This window comes from Micropterus salmoides, unplaced genomic scaffold (genome assembly GCF_014851395.1).
Source record: "Micropterus salmoides isolate LMB-PRFRI ecotype aquatic unplaced genomic scaffold, ASM1485139v1 Ms_hic_scaffold_1, whole genome shotgun sequence".
NCBI classification, from domain to species: Eukaryota; Metazoa; Chordata; class Actinopteri; order Centrarchiformes; family Centrarchidae; genus Micropterus; species Micropterus salmoides.
In genome coordinates, this window is record NW_024040040.1 from 10,948,920 (window position 1) to 10,970,396 (window position 21,477).

Consider the following 21,477-nt stretch of genomic DNA (forward strand, 5'->3'; position numbering starts at 1 on the left):
GTTCCAGGGATTCTGTTTTGTTTGTGTTATGTTTTTGCACTTATAGCCTTAAGTGTAGTAGGTTCAAATGAAGCAACAACTACGCATGTGCGCATAATCTTTATGGCATTTGAGCACTTTTATTACACCTATGCCACAATGGGCCAAGTGAATGTTTGCTCACAAGGATATAGAAGTGCCAATACTGCTTCAATGTTTAAGAAAGCAATTGAGAAATGGATGAGACTGAAATCTCAACAGATACTGGATGGATTGCCATTCAGTTTGGAACTTTTTGGTTCCCCTCAGGATGAGTTGTAATAACTTTTGTGATCTAGGCCAATATGTTAACATGTCCAGTGCTGTGGTCTATGACCAAATACCAACAAAACTGTTAATTCCCATCAGTATTAGCCGTACTTTGCTAATAACACTAATTAACAACTGTTGGCATGCTTAACTACTGTGATAAACTTTATAGCTGCATGTCAGTATTGTCATTGTGAGCATGTTAGCATTTAGCTCATGTCACTGCTATGCCCTGGTACAGCCTCACAGAGGTGCTAGTGTGGCTGTAGACTCTTGGTCTCATAATGTGTCAACTAAATGTTATTTGTTACTGTCTGTAAGATCTCTAAAATATCAGAAACACTCATCTCTGGAGTGCTGCAAGGGTCAATTCTTGGGTGAAACTATTTTTATAATGTGCGTATCGACAAAATAATATGTCACCATGACGTTTGTATATCTATTAATTTAATTATTTTGCCACGTCCTGTATGTTGTACATCCTGATGAGACCTACTGACCTTTTTAATTAAAGAGCCCTGAGATCCGCGGGTACCTCTACAAGGCATCTGCAAAACTGTGTTTACTATTAAATCTCAATGTACATTTTGAATCCATGGGTTGGTATGTCCAGGGTTTGTCACTATAAGCGACCCTTTGTCAGTTTGTCAGTTTACATAGTTATTTCATCCATTGTTGAAAGAAAAAAATCGAGTAGGGCACTGTAAACTTTTAAGGCACTTAATGTTCTGGGCTCTAATACATTATAGAGCTCCTTTTTTTTTAGTTTTATTTTTTTGTTGTTTTTTTTTTTTTAGTCCTTCTAAACCTTCATGTTTCCTCATGGGCAGTGCCAGAATCCAGGCTCAACACCATCAGATACCAAGCCTTAGCTTTTAGGGCCCCGTGGTGCTGGAGCAACCTGCCTAAAGAGGGGAGCCAAGTCCAAATCATTTCGATTTGCTCCTTTTTAAACATGTTTCAAGTTTATTTCTGGTGAACCATCTGGACGCTGATGGCACTGGCAAGTGAGAGTGGCTACATTGCTGGAGTTTGTCCACTAGATGGAGCCAAATACTGCTTCGGCAGCTCAGCACACTTTCCTTATTTGTCTTACTGCAACTCAAGCATGTCCTGCATGTTTAGGTTCCTGTTCACTATATTGATTATCTTATTCCATTTTTTAAAAAGGAAGTGATTCCAGATTTTGCCCACATTGACTGGGACGGCACAATGAGTAAACTATAGCAACGCGCCGGCTTTCCTCCATTTTATCCATTCTGCCTTTTACTTCCTGCCTCGTTCTGAATTTGCCTCACAGTGATCGTCATGAGTTTAGAGGCAGGCAGAGGGGATGTATGCGTGAGGCAGCAGTAGTTTAAGTCTGGGAGTGCAGGACCAGCCTGAAATCATTTAAGTTGAATGGCCCACAATTCTTTGAAGACATCTTTATTATCCATAAAATCTAAAAGCCAAAGTATTCTAAAATATTTATCTAATACCGTTTCCCATTTAAATAAATAACTCGTGTTTCATTGATGAGCTGATATCTTATTTTTATGATCTAGTCTTTCCAAAACTCACAGTGGTGATTTGCGACCCATTTTACTTTTATTGAAGTTTAAATGGTGGAGTGACCCATCCACTGATCCGAGTTCAGCGATCCCACTAGGCGAGGTTTTATAAATATAAGCCAGAGGCTCTTTAGCACTGCTCGGGGAGTGCTTTTTGCTCTCTGCTAGATCAGTGCCTCAGGCTATTAACTAGGCCCTCTCTCCCTACACAGCGACCTATGTCTAAAAGCTTGGGTTTTATGTAAGATGACACTACTGGTCAAGGGGCAGAAAAATCACTCATTAAGTGACTCTATGTCAGCATAAGATTGTGCCAAAGTAGACAAACTGTGCAAAAACAGTTAACAGCACCCCACACCCCACTCCAAAAAAAAAACATAACTGATGATCTGATAAAGAAAACGCACACTCAAAGCCAGTGGAAACTTTTTTCGAAACTGAGAAGCATGAGGTGTTGGTACTTTTATCGGGTTTGGATCTGGAACTAAAACTCAAAACAGTCATCTGATAGACGTTGCAAAATGAAAACAACATGTTTATTTTTATACTCTGGCCTGGAGAGAGTTGCGACTATTTCATTGGCTTTAGTTTATTCTACTAAAGCTGCTTACAGTACACCATCCGTGTATTCATAGTGCACGGATGGTGTAAGGCAAAGCAAGTTTATTTGTGTAGCACATTTCAGCAACAAGGCAATTCAAAGTGCTTTACAAAAAACATAAAAGCTACAGGGAGATATAGAAAAACGTAACGTTACTAGAGAAACAAATACCTAATAATCTGCACCATATTAAATTGTATAGCTTATGCTTATTTTTATGCATCATGTCTTATCAAATTGAATCACGTGTTGAATAATGTAATGGGGTGAATCGTATCGTACCACATTGGTAGTTGCTTCATTTGTATCTTTATTGTATTATATTGTTGGCAATGCATCAAAATGCACATCACATCGAAATCGGTGATAGGGGTGCCTAGTTTCTATCTTTCCATCTTGTAGATGTTGAGATATTTGACTGGATAAGTGAAAACCTTGCTGGTTGCTGTAGATGTGAAGTCATTGTATCTCAAAAGTCATTAGGATTCATCCTCTGGGGTACATGAAGGTCTGTACAAAATGTCATGTCAATCCATTTAAAAGTTACTGAAATATTTTAGTCTTCACCAACTACAGAAAAGGTGTTTCAAACACCATCAGCTTTACCCAAGTCTAGTATGCAGCATTAAGACTGATTGTAATGAGTGGGCGTTATTGTCATTTCATGTCTTACCACAAGGAGGCACCGGTTGCACACATTTTAGTAAGGGGTAGGGTAAGTAAAAACACAGACTTTTTTTGAGATTTGTCTCCAGTATAGTTTTACTGGTAAAGTTAAACATTATATGTAGTAGTAGTTCCCGTGATCATGCTCCTGCAGCCACTAATCTTTATAGAAAGGTGGAAAAAACAATCAGGGATTCAGATCATTGCCCTCTGCACTTCAGAGTAATGGACAATGACATCTTATGGTAGTTTCATTTAAGTGGAAAGCGATAATGTAATACATGGTACAGTGATGTACTTTTTTAGCCAGGAATCAACATTTCCTGTATCAGGGAAAAAAAAAAAATCTAAGGCAGATATCTACTCAAGACTGAGAGTAGACTTGAGCACAACCTGTACTGCGACAAGAGCCTCTGTGTGCCAGGCCACATTTGCATGTTCGTTCTGAAATCCTTGAAGCTACAAGCTGTCTCCTGCCTCCTGACAGCCAGTGCTCAGGTGTGCACTTCCTTACCTGTGTTAATTACACCCCAAGCTTTGATAAGTGTCACATTAGACAGGATGTTTGTCTCTCTCTTCCTCTCTTTTTTGTATCACTGACAAAAAGCTATGTGAGGTACAGCTGCCAGAACAGGCTCTACGACAGGAGCTTGCAATACCGCAAACCCACATATACTTTATATTGTGGAGCATTTTCTGCTTCCAAGCCTGTAGCGATTGAAGTAGCAATTTCGCAATATCAGTTTTTTCCCCCTGTTGTATTATTATGTTTTAAAAGGGTTAAGTATGCTTGAACTGAACCAGTTTGTTTAACATGTCACCACCATGTCTAAAGGCAAAAGTGTTTATGCTTTTGCCACAGTAAAGGGCAGGGTCAAAGTGTCTGCCATTATAGCCTCCACCTGGCATGTCCTTGTGGTCATGATGTAAGTAATCGTACTTACAAATGGATATTGACACTTTCAGACAGACTCTCCTTGAAGGCGTTACGGAAAAAAGCTAGTTAGCTTAGCTTGCGAATGTTACCACTGATTCCCAAAGTCTTATTAAAACAAAACAGTTTTCTTGTTGTTATTTCAACACAACTTTATGTCTCAGAGGAATGTCTTGATGTCTCATTAACTGTGGCCAACAGCTGAGACATAACTGAAGTGTAGAATTATGACAGTAATTAAAGCCAAAACCTATCTTTTTGGAAGAATAAGTCAGATCAGATGGTCTTTTTTTTATCTGAAATGACCAAAGTTCCATCCACACACAGCTGGATGTGCGGATTTGGTACAAATGAATTGGGCCCAAGTTGCACCTTAGAGATTTGTCATAGTTTTGGCAATGCATCTATGCTAATGTTAGAAAGCCAAAAATCTGACCTGATTTCTAAGGGTGGAAAAGCCTAAATTTAGACAATTTCAGATAAATAGACAAATGTTTTTCAACATTGTTGCGAGTTCAAATTGTAAATGATGATTTTTTTTTTAGTTTTTAAATCTTATGCGTACATTTTCTAGATGAACTAACTGTGACTGCCTGCAGTGTTAATGTAGTCGAAAAACACAGGAGCACACTAAATAACAATGAGTGTCCACCCGGGGAAGATACCCTAGAAGGATGATTCACGTAAAAGCCTCATTGCTGCAGTGAATGCTGTAATGACTGCATTAGTGATGACTGTAATGTAAGTGTACAACTGTACCCTGAAACCAAAATCTGAGCCTTAAAAAAAGGAAAAAGAAAGGGGAATTTGCGTTGAACAGAGAAGCCCATTCACATAATGGGTTTATGTTCCCTACTTGCCTACCCGCCTGCCCCTGGCCCCAATCTGGCCTCCTCTCTTTTAGAAGGCCTTAATGACTGACCCATTTACATAACTCCCTTCCGGTTTGCAAATGTTTCCCTTTATGAGGCCCTCTCCTCTTCTCTGAACTCATTCTCTTCATCCTCCCTTGCTCTCCGTCGCTCCATTTGAATGTCTCTCGCCCTCGTTCTGACCAGGTGGAGCGTCGTCAGGGCCTAGTCCAAGCCCAAAGTAAACTCACATGCGGAGAGAGAGAGGCTGCCAGAGAACTGTGCTGATAATCTCTGTCAACAGCATATCTGAGGGCCTCGGCTGCCTGGCTACTGCCGAGTTTATGAGAGGGTGTGTGTGCTTAAATCCAACTGGTGAAGTGTGTGTCTACTTCACCGTGCTCACCCAGCAGCTTTCCAGTGTGTGGGTGTCTATTGAGAGCCAACAGTTTGCCTTAGCCAAAAAGCACTTGCTACCAGGGTGCTAAATGTAATAGCTTTAGAACGAAAGACAGCCAAACTGTACCAAAATCTAGATGATTAAACATCTTGTTGCTTCCTGGAAAGAAAATGTTTGTGGTCAGTCTAATCATGCATGAGATAAGATCACGATGTAAGTTAACCACATATAAATATAGGCAACCACTATTTATGCATCAGCCTTGTTAAACATACAAGACTTTAAGAGCTAGGCCTAACTTTTAACATGTACAGGTAGTTTTGTGTTTGAGCTGTCACTCGCTGCATACGTAATAAAAATGATCATGTTCTGAAGCCATTATCAAAGACATGTATGTGGAAAGAGAGAAAATCCTGATGCATTGTGGTAAAGACAATGGTTGTCAGGGTTATACCCTAGGTTGTTTACTATTCACTATAATATATAGCATGTTCACCATTTTCTAGTGGTGTAAAACTTATTATATCCTTATATAAATTATTTCACAATGCAGCATAAACAGTAGTGCACAACCAATTACCATCAAGACAAGATGCGAAGACAGAAAAATGTTCTATATAAAGGACTGTCTGAATTTTTTATCTTGCCATTGTGTAAGCCTTTACACAGGTTTAGAGGTGCCTCTAGCACCACATTAATTAACATATTATACCTTGTTTGTTTAATCTGTAGTTTTCATGCTATTTTAAGCAAAACACCTCCAGGCTCCAGCTTTATAATTAACTGATATGACTGGTATTGTGCCTCTCATCTATATCTCAGCAAGAAAGCACTAAGTGTTCAACTGTTCCTTGAAAGCATTATTATTATTTCTTTAATCTCTGTAAATTTATGCAGAAAAATAATTTCAGTTTTATTTCAATTTAAAATACAATGGCAAAGATACCCTGTGTCATTTATAAATAATCCATTCACTCACAACAGCAGTCACCCACACAGGAGCAGAGCTTCTTAACCCCGTGGCACTAGGGGAGGAAATATGTAACCTCTTTGGCACAAGGCAGTTAGGCTTTCAAGTGGGCATGCAACATGGTGTTGCGGAAGAACAGAAAAGCTGTGTGTTCCGCTTTTGGCATTCACGTGTACACACACGCCTTCATTCAGGAGTCACTACAAACAGCAGGGCCTTGGGGCATCTTTTATACATTCACAAAGAAGAAGTTTGGAATGGCTTCCAAGAAACATACCTGTCTGTTGTCACATGTCATGGAAGCATGGAACTGTGATATTTCACATGGCTGCATGTACACACAACACACCCCTGAAACCTGGGGAGATTATGCACCGATGTGGCCTATACCTATAAGGAGCTAGTGCACAAGGAATTTGTCAATGGGATGTGAAGATGTGAAGTGATTCTTCATGGGTGGGTTGTCCTGCATAGGCACAATTCTTGTGGAAAGGAAAGTTTACTTCAATCCATTCCGGGAATTGTCTAAACTTCTTTTGTATTATCCTGGATGGAAAACCACACCCATTTAGTACCAAAATAGACTGATTGTTCAGCTCTGTCTTGTTCAATGCTAAATATGTCAGAAAGCCATTTCTAGTAAATCAAAATCCCTACAACCTAGCAGAAAAAACTTTGTTCAAATTTTCAAAGAATGTGAGTTCTGTAGAGGAACAGATAGTCCATGTGCAAGAAATTTCTGTTTTGTTTGACTTCTGCACCATTCATCCCTCTTTGAATTTTTTATAAGTTTTGCTTCTTATTTGTTTTTTTATGAAAGCAGAAGAACTGTGCTCAAGCATGTAATTAGTTTCCATGCTAACAACAATAGAGTAATATGAAATTGACGATAAAGTATATTATCAGCCAACTGTGGCAGACAGTGTGAGTGATTCAGTTATGTTTACACTACACAACATAATCAACTCTACTTGTATAAAGACGAGCAGTATCTGCTGCAATTCCTTTCTGATTGATTTTCATGTTAAAACTAAAATGAATGTTGATTTGTTCATGGCTCGTTAAATTTACACCGTGCAGTGGATGCGATTGGCCTCTATGCTGATTGACAGGTCGTTGTGGTAGCGACTTCTTAATCAGAAGGTAGTCGCAAGGTAGCCAGTCTTTTTCAACAAAGCGTGCTTTGTTGAAAAAGACATTAACGCATTAGGAAAGTGTTTTTTGACCTGACGTATGACAACGTAGGTTGATAGGTCAAACAGTGGCTAAAGGGTAAAGAGTGTAGTGAGATGTTAAGAATCAGTTTGGTGCGTTGACATAAATCAGTCTTCCATTTAGTGTCTACAGAGCAGCACACTTTATAATTGATGACATTTCAAGTTTCGCGTCTGAGCGCTCTGGTTTCAGGAGAGACCTACATTCCCTTTAACTCCTTCATGTGTGGAGAGCCTTGACACGTGGAGTCGTGGAACTCCTGGAGAGCGACCTCTTCGTATTTTCACAGTAAACAGCCCCTCCAAAAGCTCTCGCGCCCTCTCCTGCAGCTCTGAACAGTGGCCTCCTTTCAGGGCCATCACTTAAGGGCCCTATTAATAATTTGACAAGTTTTCTCAAAGATTAATTACGGCCAGCTTCGAGGCTGCAATTATGCAGGGTGGAGAGACTCCGTAAACCTTTTCCAGCTCCATTTCCAGGCCCAATTTTCCACTTATCAAGATGTCAGTGGGGAGGAGAGGTTGTCTAACAGTCTCTCTGATGCATAGATCCCCATTAGTTGGAAAGGAATAAACAACACTTAATGGCAAATGCTCTCCAATTCGCTAGCAGACGGCTGAGACTGGAGTTAATAGAACCAATCTTTTAAGGCTGAGATAAAAGAATTAGGAAAGTAGAAAATCTTTCAAATGTGTTGTTACCTGGCATGACTGCTGTGACAACAAGAGTCTATGATTACCATGTTCACCATCTTAATTTATCATGTTAATGTTTGCTAATTTAAAGTACAGCTGTAATTTATAATATTGATTTCCATTTCAATTCCAATATGAAAGACAAACTCTAGTTGTTCTTTGCAAGCAGACAAATTACTCAAACACATACATCACCACTGAAGAGTGGAAGGCTCCTGTCCTCCACAGCAGATGGTTGGTACCGAGCCAGCCGGCCCGTGCCGGGAGAGAGAGGAAGAGAGAGAGAATACAATGCAGCGAGTGTAGCCACCTGCTTGTCCCATTCTCCTTTCTACGTTCAAACAGAGCCCTCAGTCTCACTACAACTCATTATTAGACATGTGTTATCAATGCAAATCATTTATAAATATAGTAATAAATATATAAAAATATTAATTGTGACTTTTAAAAATATATCAGTGCAAAAATACAATAAGTAGGCTACCTTTTGTAGATAAAAATCTAAAGTTAAAAATGTGTGTTGGAACCAACAAAAGCTGTTGCCATCCTTGCATGTTGTTTTCATGTTCTCCTCTTTGAGTTGCATGTTGAAACATTATCATTATTATCATCTATGTATGGCCTCAGTGAAAAAGAGGGGGACGGAGGGGTAAAGCACAAAGCCCAGATTGTTCCTCCTCGCTGTGGGCCCTAATTAATTCCAACTTTACATTCTGGCCTACAATCTCCCCCGCTCATCCCAGGATCCAGATGACTTCATCCTCTCAGAGATAAGGGGGAGACGGAACCAAAACAAGCTACTGCCTACTAGTTTAGGTAACAGCTGATATGTAATATCTGGTTAGTTCAGTATGCATATACAATCTATTAATGTAAGTGAGCATTATCCACATCTTTAAAGTAAAATTTCAGCCAGTCTTGGTTTTCCACCCCATAACCACCAGCTTCCAACTGTCTGAAACATCGGGAGGGGACACGGCCCCCTCCCTCAGCTCCAGGTACTGGGCACAGGTGGGATTTGAACCTTAGACACTGCACTACTGGCGCCTTACGGTCACTGTCAAACCAGCCACACCACTGAGTCCCCTTTGCATGTGAAACTTTTCTCCGGGCGCTTTTCTCTTTTCTCTTTGGGAGTTGCGCTTCAAAATTCACTGAGCCTTTGATAAGGAATGAACCAACAACCTCTGAACTTCATAGCAGTACTCTACCAGCTTACGCCATCAGACCAGACATTTTACTAGTATTTCTTAGTGCTCTTGACTGTTTCTTTTGGGAGCTGCTTCAAAACTCATAGGCAATCAACAAGGATTGAACCCATGACCTCCGAGCTTTAAAGCAGTCCTATACCAGCTGGACCATACATGTCACTGCTATTTCTTAGAGCTCTTGACTGTTTCTTTTTTATGAGTTGCTTCAACAGTCAGTAGGACTTGAAAAGGATTGAAACCCACAACCTGTGGACTTCAAAGCAGCCCTCTATCTCACTGAGCTACAGAACCAGACAGGTTAACTTTATTTCTTCGAGCTCTTGACTTTTTCTTTTGGGAGGTCCTTCAAAACTCAGTGGGCCTTGATAAGGATCAAACCTACAACCTCAGGTTCAAAGCAGTCCTCTAGCTCACTGAGCTACAGGACCAGGCAGGTTAACTTTATTTCTTCGAGCTCTTGACTTTTTCTTTTGGTAGTTAGGATTGAACTCACAACCTCTGACTCTCGAAGAATATCCTCACCCACACATGCACTGTCACCGGATCACCCCTGTCCTCCAGAATCTTATTGTCGTCTATATGCCCTCAACGTATTTAGTACAATATCTTCTTCCTAACACACAAAGCCCTCCATAACAAGGCCCCTTCCTACCTCACAGACCTGCTCCACCGTCACAATCCCTCATGTAACCTCCGCTCCTCCAACACTAACCTTCTCTCTCCACAAATCAGGACCTGGGGCGACAGAGCTTTCACCATCGCAGCACCCTCCCTCTGGAACTCATTACCCATACACACCCGTGAATACAGCGACTCTTTCAAACCACTTATCAAGTCATATTGCACCTGCTGCTGTTTGATATTTATATGGTCGCCCCTACGCTCCTATGTATTTCTGCACCATGTTTTTACCACTGTTCATATATTTTGTGCTATTTATGTATTTTATCTTTTTAAATGTACATAACATCTGTTTTTACTGTAAAGTGTCTGTGAGTGAGTCTTGAAAAGCGCTTGGCATCGCGGTTCCCAGTACCAGCGGAGCTGGGAACCCTATTGTAATCGTTAGAATTTTCATTTTTTATTTTTTTTCTTCTGGGAAGAAAACTCATACTGCGTCCTATACGGTAAGTGCCACAGACGCGAAACTCATAAGGTAGGTCTGAAACTCTGACTTCAGGCGCAAAAAGTTGCACACTTCTATTGGGGCCTTTCTGCATCCTGTAACAGATCAATTGTGGTTAATTGAGTTCATGACATGTTATGTTATGTTATGTTACATGTTGTTTGCATTGTTACTTTTCTTGTCTTTGTGCATTTCTTGCACAAAAATTACTGGATATTTCTGTTTAACATCTACTAAGAATCAAATGACCAATAAGCCTGAACTGTAAACTTTTCAATCATTTATTTAATTAAGGAGGAATAAAAAATTTGGCAAGTGTGTTCCTCCAGTTATAGGAATGCTTCAGATTAGCACCGTCGATAATCTATTGCAGCACCTACTTAAAATGACACTAAAGAAAACTTATTGAGACTTGCCGGACCCAAATTAGCAAAGTTAAATTTGGGGGCCGGCTTCATTACCTCTCCCAAAGTTTAATCGAGAACTGCCAATCCAAACTGTCCTTTTCAGTCAAGATCACATTTAATCCATAGCTTTCTCTTGTGTCCATTTTGAATATGACACCGTGTCAGCTTGCTATAAGCTTATTTTACATTTCAGGTTGTAAAATAACACCAAACCAAAAAAAAGTATGTTACAGCTGATGGAGAACAAGGGTATATGTGAAAATGTCCTGACTCCTCCTCTTATAAAATACAAAATTCATCACACAACTGCTTTGGCGCTCTTTCTTGTATGCAGCCACTGAACCTGCCCAGAGACGTGGACACCTAATAGTCCACCCAACAGTGTTAAATAAGCAAAACTCAAGTAGGCATGGTGATTTTATTGGCTGTGCCCTGTGCCAAAAAGGGACATTTATGTTATCCGACTCGGTGATCGGGTATGTGTAGTAATTTCATGCAGATTTCAGTCAGTGCAAAGCAGCTACTGTTGTGTTCCATGAATTACCTCCTTTGTAGAGTGAGAGAAGTTATCTCACCAGATGATATATAATAAATGCTTGTTTGAAGATGTCAACAATATTTAACAGATTGCTGGCTTGAATCATTTTTTGCAGCATCCCCTCCCTCTTGCCCGTCGCACTGAAGGTTTCTCTGAGGGCCTCATTCATCCTCCTTTCCCTGTGTGTCACAGCCAAGGCCTGTCGACAGCCTGGTTAGCACAGAGAGAGAGAGAGAGAGAGAGAGACAGTGAGTTTCGGTTTGTACGGGTCTCTTTCTTCAGGGTCACTGAGCGCAGGTGACCACAGGAAGTTGTTTTCCAGAGCTTTTCCAGTGGTGTGTGTGCTTAGGACTGTCTCACCGCAGGAACTTCCTCTTTGCGCAAAAGCGCACACAAACACAGATTCCCACACACAAAATGTGACCTTGGAGACTTAGCATTGATTTTGACATTTGCTTTGACTATGACATGACACAAAGTCAATTTAGTGTCAGAAGTTAAGACATTATTGGCTGGCTTTTGGCTGCAAAAAATTAAACGCCCCCTTTTGCATGTTTTGCTTATTAGAAGATGTTGAAAACTACTGGATTTAACCGAAGCTACTTTGGATCAGCTCTTTCTCTCCAATATTGAAAATTGTATCTAAAAGCTGATTATAGTGAGTCAGTTTGAGTGCTGGGGACTTAAATAGTCAAGTCCTACCCAGTCATAGCAGGCATGCCTCGTTATTTTGATAGGCAACTTAACTAGCAGCAAAGTGCCACACTTCTACACCAAATGAGCTCAAGCAAGACTCTGTTTTCTATATTAATCAAGCAGGCATTCCAAGCTGAAGGAATTCTGTTGCTTTTGGATGTGGGCCAGCTGCAGCGCTACTTCATAAGACGCCTTGCAGTGAAATGACATGTTAAGTGTGCAGCTTGTTTTCTCTAACTTTGGGGTCCAAGCAATGAGGCAATTTGTGTCTAGTGGCCCACAGCGAATCAGAGATGGAACACATGTTAAGTTCTATACACACATACTTAATACTTTGCAATTGGTACATGACTTTTAAACTGGGACTTTATCAGAACAAAATGCACTTACTTCAGCATTGCAAGAGCTTCATTCTGGAACATTTCGAGTGCACATTAAAGTCAAAGGAAACATGAACTATACTGTAGCTTTTTGTTCCATTTTTCAAAAGAGGAGAAAACCATATTAGCAGAAAAAGCATCTAATCTTCAAGCCACTTGCTGCCCATTTCACCCCGCATAGGTTAAGTCTGAGGACTGGCGTTGCGAGGAGACGTCCTGTTAACATCCGCTACTGACTGAAGCATGGCATAGCACTGTGGATGTTGATATCATAACCCCCCCCTTTTTTCCAAAAAGTGCAAACGGTGTACATCCAACATTTGGGAATGTTGAGTACAGTTTGTGTTCCACTCTAAAAATGGAGCTGGCTTGAATCATTTTTGAGTCCAGTGATGATACGGAGTAACGTACGGAGTCATGTAATAAAATTAATTTTCCTCCGCTGCACTGATGGGAGTCATGGAATAACATATGGAGTCAAGAAATAAGACATAGAATAACATAGGGAGTCAAGAAATAAGTCATGGAGTAACGTACAGATTCATGGAATAACATATGGAGTCAAGAAAAAAAGTCATAAAATAACATAGGGAGAAAAGAAATAAGTCATAGAGTTACATACAGAGTCATGGAATAATATATGGGGTCAAGAAATAAGTCATAGAATAACATGGAATCAAGAAATAAGTCATGGAGTAAAGTACAGAGTCATGGAATAACATGGAGTCAAGAAACAAGTCATAGAATAACATGGAGTCAAGAAATAAGTCATAGAATAACATGGAGTCAAGAAATAAGTCATAGAATAACATGGAGTCAAGAAATAAGTCATGGAGTAAAGTACAGAGTCGTGGAATAACATATGGAGTCAAGAAACAAGTCATAGAATAACATGGAGTCAAGAAATAAGTCATAGAATAACATGGAGTCAAGAAATAAGTCATGGAGTAAAGTACAGAGTCGTGGAATAACATATGGAGTCAAGAAACAAGTCAAAGAATAACATGGACAAGAGTCATAGAATAACATGGAGTCAAGAAATAAGTCATGGAGTAACATACAGAGTCAAAGAATAACATGGAGTCAAAAATAAGTCATGGAGTAACGTACAGAGTCATGGAATAATATATGGAGTCAAGAAAAAAGTCAAAGAATAACATGGAGTCAAGAAATAAGTCATGGAGTCAAGAACAGAGTCATGGAATAACATGGAGTCAAGAAACAAGTCAAAGAATAACATGGAGTCAAGAAACAAGTCAAAGAATAACATGGAGTCAAGAAATAAGTCGTAGAATAACATGGAGTCAAGAAATAAGTCAAAGAATAACATGGAGTCAAGAAACAAGTCAAAGAATAACACGGAGTCAAGAAATAAGTCAAAGAATAACATGGAGTCAAGAAACAAGTCAAAGAATAACATGGAGTCAAGAAATAAGTCAAAGAATAACATGGAGTCAAGAAATAAGTCAAAGAATAACATGGAGTCAAGAAATAAGTCAAAGAATAACATGGAGTCAAGAAATAAGTCATGGAATAACATGGAGTCAAGAGTAATGGAATAACATGGAGTCAAGAAATAAGTCAAAGAATAACATGGAGTCAAGAAATAAGTCAAAGAATAACATGGAGTCAAGAAATAAGTCATAGAATAACATGGAGTCAAGAAATAAGTCATGGAGTAACGTACAGAGTCATGGAATAATATGGAGTCAAGAAACAAGTCAAAGAATAACATGGAGTCAAGAAATAAGTCAAAGAATAACATGGAGTCAAGAAACAAGTCAAAGAATAACATGGAGTCAAGAAATAAGTCAAAGAATAACATGGAGTCAAGAAATAAGTCAAAGAATAACATGGAGTCAAGAAATAAGTCAAAGAATAACATGGAGTCAAGAAACAAGTCAAAGAATAACATGGAGTCAAGAAACAAGTCAAAGAATAACATGGAGTCAAGAAATAAGTCATAGAATAACATGGAGTCAAGAGTAAGTCAAAGAATAACATGGAGTCAAGAAACAAGTCAAAGAATAACATGGAGTCAAGAAATAAGTCAAAGAATAACATGGAGTCAAGAAACAAGTCAAAGAATAACATGGAGTCAAGAAATAAGTCAAAGAATAACATGGAGTCAAGAAATAAGTCAAAGAATAACATGGAGTCAAGAAATAAGTCATGGAATAACATGGAGTCAAGAAATAAGTCAAAGAATAACATGGAGTCAAGAAATAAGTCAAAGAATAACATGGAGTCAAGAAATAAGTCATAGAATAACATGGAGTCAAGAAATAAGTCATAGAATAACATGGAGTCAAGAAATAAGTCAAAGAATAACATGGAGTCAAGAAACAAGTCAAAGAATAACATGGAGTCAAGAAATAAGTCAAAGAATAACATGGAGTCAAGAAATAAGTCATAGAATAACATGGAGTCAAGAAATAAGTCATGGAGTAACATACAGAGTAATGGAATAACATGGAGTCAAGAAATAAGTCAAAGAATAACATGGAGTCAAGAAATAAGTCATAGAATAACATGGAGTCAAGAAATAAGTCATAGAATAACATGGAGTCAAGAAATAAGTCATGGAGTAACATACAGAGTAATGGAATAACATGGAGTCAAGAAATAAGTCAAAGAATAACATGGAGTCAAGAAATAAGTCAAAGAATAACATGGAGTCAAGAAATAAGTCATAGAATAACATGGAGTCAAGAAATAAGTCAAAGAATAACATGGAGTCAAGAAATAAGTCATAGAATAACATGGAGTCAAGAAATAAGTCAAAGAATAACATGGAGTCAAGAAACAAGTCAAAGAATAACATGGAGTCAAGAAATAAGTCATAGAATAACATGGAGTCAAGAAATAAGTCATGGAGTAACATACAGAGTAATGGAATAACATGGAGTCAAGAAATAAGTCATAGAATAACATGGAGTCAAGAAATAAGTCAAAGAATAACATGGAGTCAAGAAACAAGTCAAAGAATAACATGGAGTCAAGAAATAAGTCATAGAATAACATGGAGTCAAGAAATAAGTCATGGAGTAAAGTACAGAGTCGTGGAATAACATATGGAGTCAAGAAATAAGTCAAAGAATAACATGGAGTCAAGAAACAAGTCAAAGAATAACATGGAGTCAAGAAATAAGTCGTAGAATAACATGGAGTCAAGAAATAAGTCAAAGAATAACATGGAGTCAAGAAACAAGTCAAAGAATAACATGGAGTTAAGAAATAAGTCATAGAATAACATGGAGTCAAGAAATAAGTCAAAGAATAACATGGAGTCAAGAAATAAGTCAAAGAATAACATGGAGTCAAGAAATAAGTCAAAGAATAACATGGAGTCAAGAAATAAGTCATAGAATAACATGGAGTCAAGAAATAAGTCATGGAGTAACGTACAGAGTCATGGAATAATATATGGAGTCAAGAAACAAGTCAAAGAATAACATGGAGTCAAGAAATAAGTCAAAGAATAACATGGAGTCAAGAAACAAGTCAAAGAATAACATGGAGTCAAGAAACAAGTCAAAGAATAACATGGAGTCAAGAAATAAGTCGTAGAATAACATGGAGTCAAGAAATAAGTCAAAGAATAACATGGAGTCAAGAAACAAGTCAAAGAATAACATGGAGTCAAGAAACAAGTCAAAGAATAACATGGAGTCAAGAAATAAGTCATAGAATAACATGGAGTCAAGAAATAAGTCAAAGAATAACATGGAGTCAAGAAATAAGTCAAAGAATAACATGGAGTCAAGAAACAAGTCAAAGAATAACATGGAGTCAAGAAATAAGTCATAGAATAACATGGAGTCAAGAAATAAGTCATGGAGTAACATACAGAGTAATGGAATAACATGGAGTCAAGAAATAAGTCATAGAATAACATGGAGTCAAGAAATAAGTCATAGAATAACATGGAGTCAAGAAATAAGTCATAGAATAACATGGAGTCAAGAAATAAGTCATGGAGTAACATACAGAGTAATGGAATAACATGGAGTCAAGAAATAAGTCAAAGAATAACATGGAGTCAAGAAATAAGTCAAAGAATAACATGGAGTCAAGAAATAAGTCATAGAATAACATGGAGTCAAGAAATAAGTCAAAGAATAACATGGAGTCAAGAAATAAGTCATAGAATAACATGGAGTCAAGAAATAAGTCAAAGAATAACATGGAGTCAAGAAACAAGTCAAAGAATAACATGGAGTCAAGAAATAAGTCATAGAATAACATGGAGTCAAGAAATAAGTCATGGAGTAACATACAGAGTAATGGAATAACATGGAGTCAAGAAATAAGTCATAGAATAACATGGAGTCAAGAAATAAGTCAAAGAATAACATGGAGTCAAGAAACAAGTCAAAGAATAACATGGAGTCAAGAAATAAGTCATAGAATAACATGGAGTCAAGAAATAAGTCATGGAGTAACATACAGAGTAATGGAATAACATGGAGTCAAGAAATAAGTCATAGAATAACATGGAGTCAAGAAACAAGTCATAGAATAACATGGAGTCAAGAAACAAGTCATAGAATAACATGGAGTCAAGAAATAAGTCATAGAATAACATGAAGTCAAGAAATAAGTCATGGAGTAAAGTACAGAGTCGTGGAATAACATATGGAGTCAAGAAATAAGTCAAAGAATAACATGGAGTCAAGAAATAAGTCATAGAATAACATGGAGTCAAGAAATAAGTCATGGAGTAACATACAGAGTAATGGAATAACATGGAGTCAAAAAATAAGTCATGGAGTAACGTACAGAGTCATGGAATAATATATGGGGTCAAGAAATAAGTCATAGAATAACATAGGGAGTGTTCACTTGGGACCTATCAACAGGTAGCATGGTCTACCTCTCACCTTATTAACTGCCTATGTGGCCGTTGGAACTATTTTTTGTTTCACGCCCACACAGATATTGCACCAATCAAAATACCTACATTGTCGTTCCATAAAGGAAATCCCCAAATGTAGAGGGCACTGGCAAGGCAGAAAAATAAACACTTCTTTTATGGTGATTGCACACATGAACTTTCATTTCACCTCAACATGAAATAATGTCATAACTACAGCCTGACAATTACACTGAATCTTATGTAAGCTTGTGTGCTATTTACAAATTGTGCAGATTTCTCTTGACAGTGCTTCCTAAATAAACCACATAATTCACCCTATCACAAGTAGAGTTGATGAATTTCTGAAATGATTTAAGGCAATGTAACCAGATGGGATCATCAGAGTGGGTTTTCCTTACAGGCTTGTAGCCCTTAGTGTAATCCATGATAATTTTGTTCTTTCTGCCTGTTGGCATCCCAATATTCTCCATCATGGTTGTAAAGCAGCGTGTTTCTCTAAACAGAGGAGCCTTTATCTTGTGAAATGTTGCACCTGTGCCCGTTACAGGGTGAACAGCTTTGGCAGAAAGCCCCTCTCTCCCTCCTGTCCTGTTGTTGGCCATTTGGAATCTAGAGGAATCCCAGGTATGCGGACAATCTCTGTAGCCATTGACGAATTTCTGTCTTCAGGCTGGGGAAACACACATACACACATACACACACACACACACACACCTTGGCTCAGCTCAGCTCGGCTCGGCTCGACTCAGCTCGGCTGTCATCATCAGCTTGTCAGCGAGCCGCACCTGTGAATGGTAACAAGACTCCGTGGCTCGCAGCGCTGTCATAGCTGCCTGACAGACTCAAGAGATCAATTTCCTACAGCAGAGAAAGCACAGGGAATGGAAAAAAGTCGGCCTCAAATTTTAAATAAGAAGCACCATAACATATCTTTGCATTAAAAAAACCACAATCAGATTTAAAGTAACAAAAAATCTGTGCACATATTGATAAACAACAACCATAGGTGTCTAAAAGAGGACAGAGGCTGTCTCTATGTAACTTCCTGTGTACATGCATGCATTTTGTGGTTAACACAAAAAATTTGTCATTGAGGTGTCAAATGCAACAGCAGAACACCTAAGCATCTTTCAAGGCTCTCCAATACTCTGATTGCAACACTGATCTAACAGTAAAAAATCTTAGATTTAACCAGAAGGTCGCCAGTTTGTGCACATAATTCAGTGTTATGGGTCAGAAACATAACTTTGTCATCCACCTATCCTGAGTAATGTCTTCTGCTTGCAGGAATGTATCTCTCTTATTATGGAAAAAGTGGTATTTCTCTAAGATTCTACATACAGAACAGCAGATAATTCATTGTAAAATGGTGTTTATTCAAATTTTTTATTGTTACTATTTCATATATGCACTGGATTTCGCCACCATAAATGTCATGTACACTGGGGACGCTGGGGACATGTCTCTACCACTTTTAGAAAATGGCGCCATCACTTTTTGAAAGCATTTGTAAAAATGTTCTGTAAAATAAATGTTAAATAACAAACCTTGGGCAAGGATTATTTTCAAAAAAACAAAGAAACAAATGTGCATTGTCCAAAAGAAGTAACTTAAGCTAATATTTTGATTTGTCACCTGCCCCCTGAATTTATATAAATAAACACATTTCCACCATAAATCGGTGCAGAAAATATAGAAATGAAGTGTTTAATGCTCAAAGTTTTCTGGGGGACTGTACCCAGACCCCCCACACATATTGCATCATTTAACATTTCTTGAAAATAGCGTTAAAATGTTTTCTTGTGTTCTCATGAACCCACACCGTCACATCTCGTGAGCTAAGTGTATTGTCACACCCCTGATCTGAGCCCTGATAGCCCCACCACTTTTCAGAGCAAAGTGACGTCCTTGTTCGCCACACAGCTGACCTGTAAGCTGTCATTTTAGCATGAAACGAAACTGGAAGAAACCAATGCAGTTGAAAAATTTGACCCAGTTGAATTTCAACGAATACAGCATTTTAAAGTACGACTTAGAAGTGAGACTATGCAACTTTTTGCAGAACAGCAATAGTGATGTTTCCATCCGAATTTAGTGCAGATCTTAACTGAATTTCAAAACAAGTTGGCTAGAATTCCAGGGTAATCTCAACTCCCCATTAGTGTGTTTAACAGTATGTGTGAATAGCAAGTAATATCCAGGCCAAATATCAAGGTTTATTAAAGCTAAAAACACATGCCTGGAGGTCTCAAGTGTATTTCAGTATTTGAAACTTAATGGCACATTTCAGTTCAGTGCAGCCTGTCTTAGTTACAGTCTTTTAACCTCGAAGACATACCCAATGCATCATTAAGTTTGAGCCATAGCAGGGGGGGGGGATCTGTTTTTAATGGAGCTGAATGGCACACAGGTTGATCATATCTTTTTCTTCCACAGCTCAGTTCCACATGATCTCACTCCCTCTCTCCTCGCCCCGGGTCTGCAGCTTACAATGGAAAGGATGAAAATGGAGAGATATATAGTAATATCACCCAGCAATTCCTCTGAACTCGCCGCCGGCACAGTCTGCCTGTTTCTCAACATGCACACAGTGACACGGTGGTCAGCTTACAGCTAGGATGAAGGACATTAGCTGAACAGTTTTTTGTTTTTACATTGTCCTCTTCTTCATGCCTGAGCGGATTTTAACAGTGTGCGTGTGTTGTATTGTAGTATGCCACATAATTTTTCTTTACCACAGCACCAGTTACGTCTGCTTAGATTTGACTTGCAAAAAGCCCTCACTCTCCTTTCTTGTGCTGCAATTTGAATAATTCCATCCGGGTCTCAATGACACTATTCAGGTGGGGGGTGACGTGATGTCACTGAGGTGAATGGGGGCACCTGAAAAGGGGGAAGTTGACTTGCAAATGTGGCCATAAAAAGAAACAAATACTCAAATATGGAAATATATTTGCCTGTTACATGCCTTGCTTCTGACTGTTTCCCCACTGTATCAACAGAACATTGCGACATGAATGAAATATTAGGAATTTATTAGTTTAGGTAGTTATTAGTTAACTTTTTGTTATAGCCAAGCAATGCCTGTTCCTGACCTTGTTTCATTTGAGTAGTTTTTAGGGTTCCGGAGAGGGAAAAGTCTGCAGCGTTTGGCTGAAGCTATCCTCTCCCCACAGAACGTAAATTGTCACTGCATCATTCACAGTCTGTTCGTGATTAGGCCTACACGGAGGCATCCACATGTGCGTGCACCCTCCCAAAAAACACACACATAATTGACGGCATGGCACGCGGACGCGCACTAAATGCGATGTGGTATAGTGAGCTGTCAGACCGCACTAATTCCTCTTTTTATGTGTGTCTGTCCTACTGTGTAGCGGAGGGATCAGGATTGCCTTTCAGGATAACAACTGAAGCCCTAAGCTCTTGGTGGGTGTGGGTGTGTGTGTGTGTGTGTGTGTGTGTATCTGGGTGAGCAACAATTGGCCGCTAAGCTTAGTAAAGAGCCTTGCAGCCACGGTGTCGCCAACAAATATCCACTGGCTGTCAGCAACGGACCTGACTCTGTTGTGTGTGTATAGGTGTGTGTACATGTGCAGATGAGCCAACTTCCTGTGGTGGATTGAAGTTAAGTGCTGCTATTAGACTTAGGCCTCCAGTCGGCCTTCATTGTCTGGGCAAAAGACTTGATTATGCTGGCAGAAACACACGTGTGCAAGAATACACATGCATATATGAACATTAGCACACATGCACGGTTACAGGTCCATTTTTTTTTAAACATGAGCAAAGACTTACCTGCAGCCTTCTGCAGCCTTATTTGCTCTCTTTGCTGCTGTAATCTTCTTCCTCAAGGCATAACAGTAGTTCAGCTGTGAGTGAGACGGAGCTGAGTTGCAAAAGATTTTGATTTTTTACTTGCGGGCGCGCCCCAGTAATTCACCTCAAAAAGCTTTAGGCCTACGCTCTCCCAAAGCTGCAGAGGTGAGCGTAGCTCTTAGCTGCTCTGTAAAAAGTGAATGTGAAACTTGAAAAAGGGCAAACGTTGAAATATATCAGGAGCAATT

The 21,477-nt window shown here is 39.0% G+C and overlaps 1 long non-coding RNA gene across 1 annotated transcript; it reads right to left on the reverse strand.

Moving 5' to 3' along the window:
* Positions 1–11,321: 11,321 nt before the first annotated feature.
* LOC119902163 lies at positions 11,322–18,540 on the reverse strand. Its single transcript, XR_005444305.1, has 2 exons — positions 18,125–18,540; positions 11,322–11,665 (listed from the first exon to the last, which is right to left on the reverse strand). It is a non-coding gene; the product is annotated as an uncharacterized LOC119902163 (long non-coding RNA).
* Between the last annotated feature and the right edge of the window lie 2,937 nt (positions 18,541–21,477).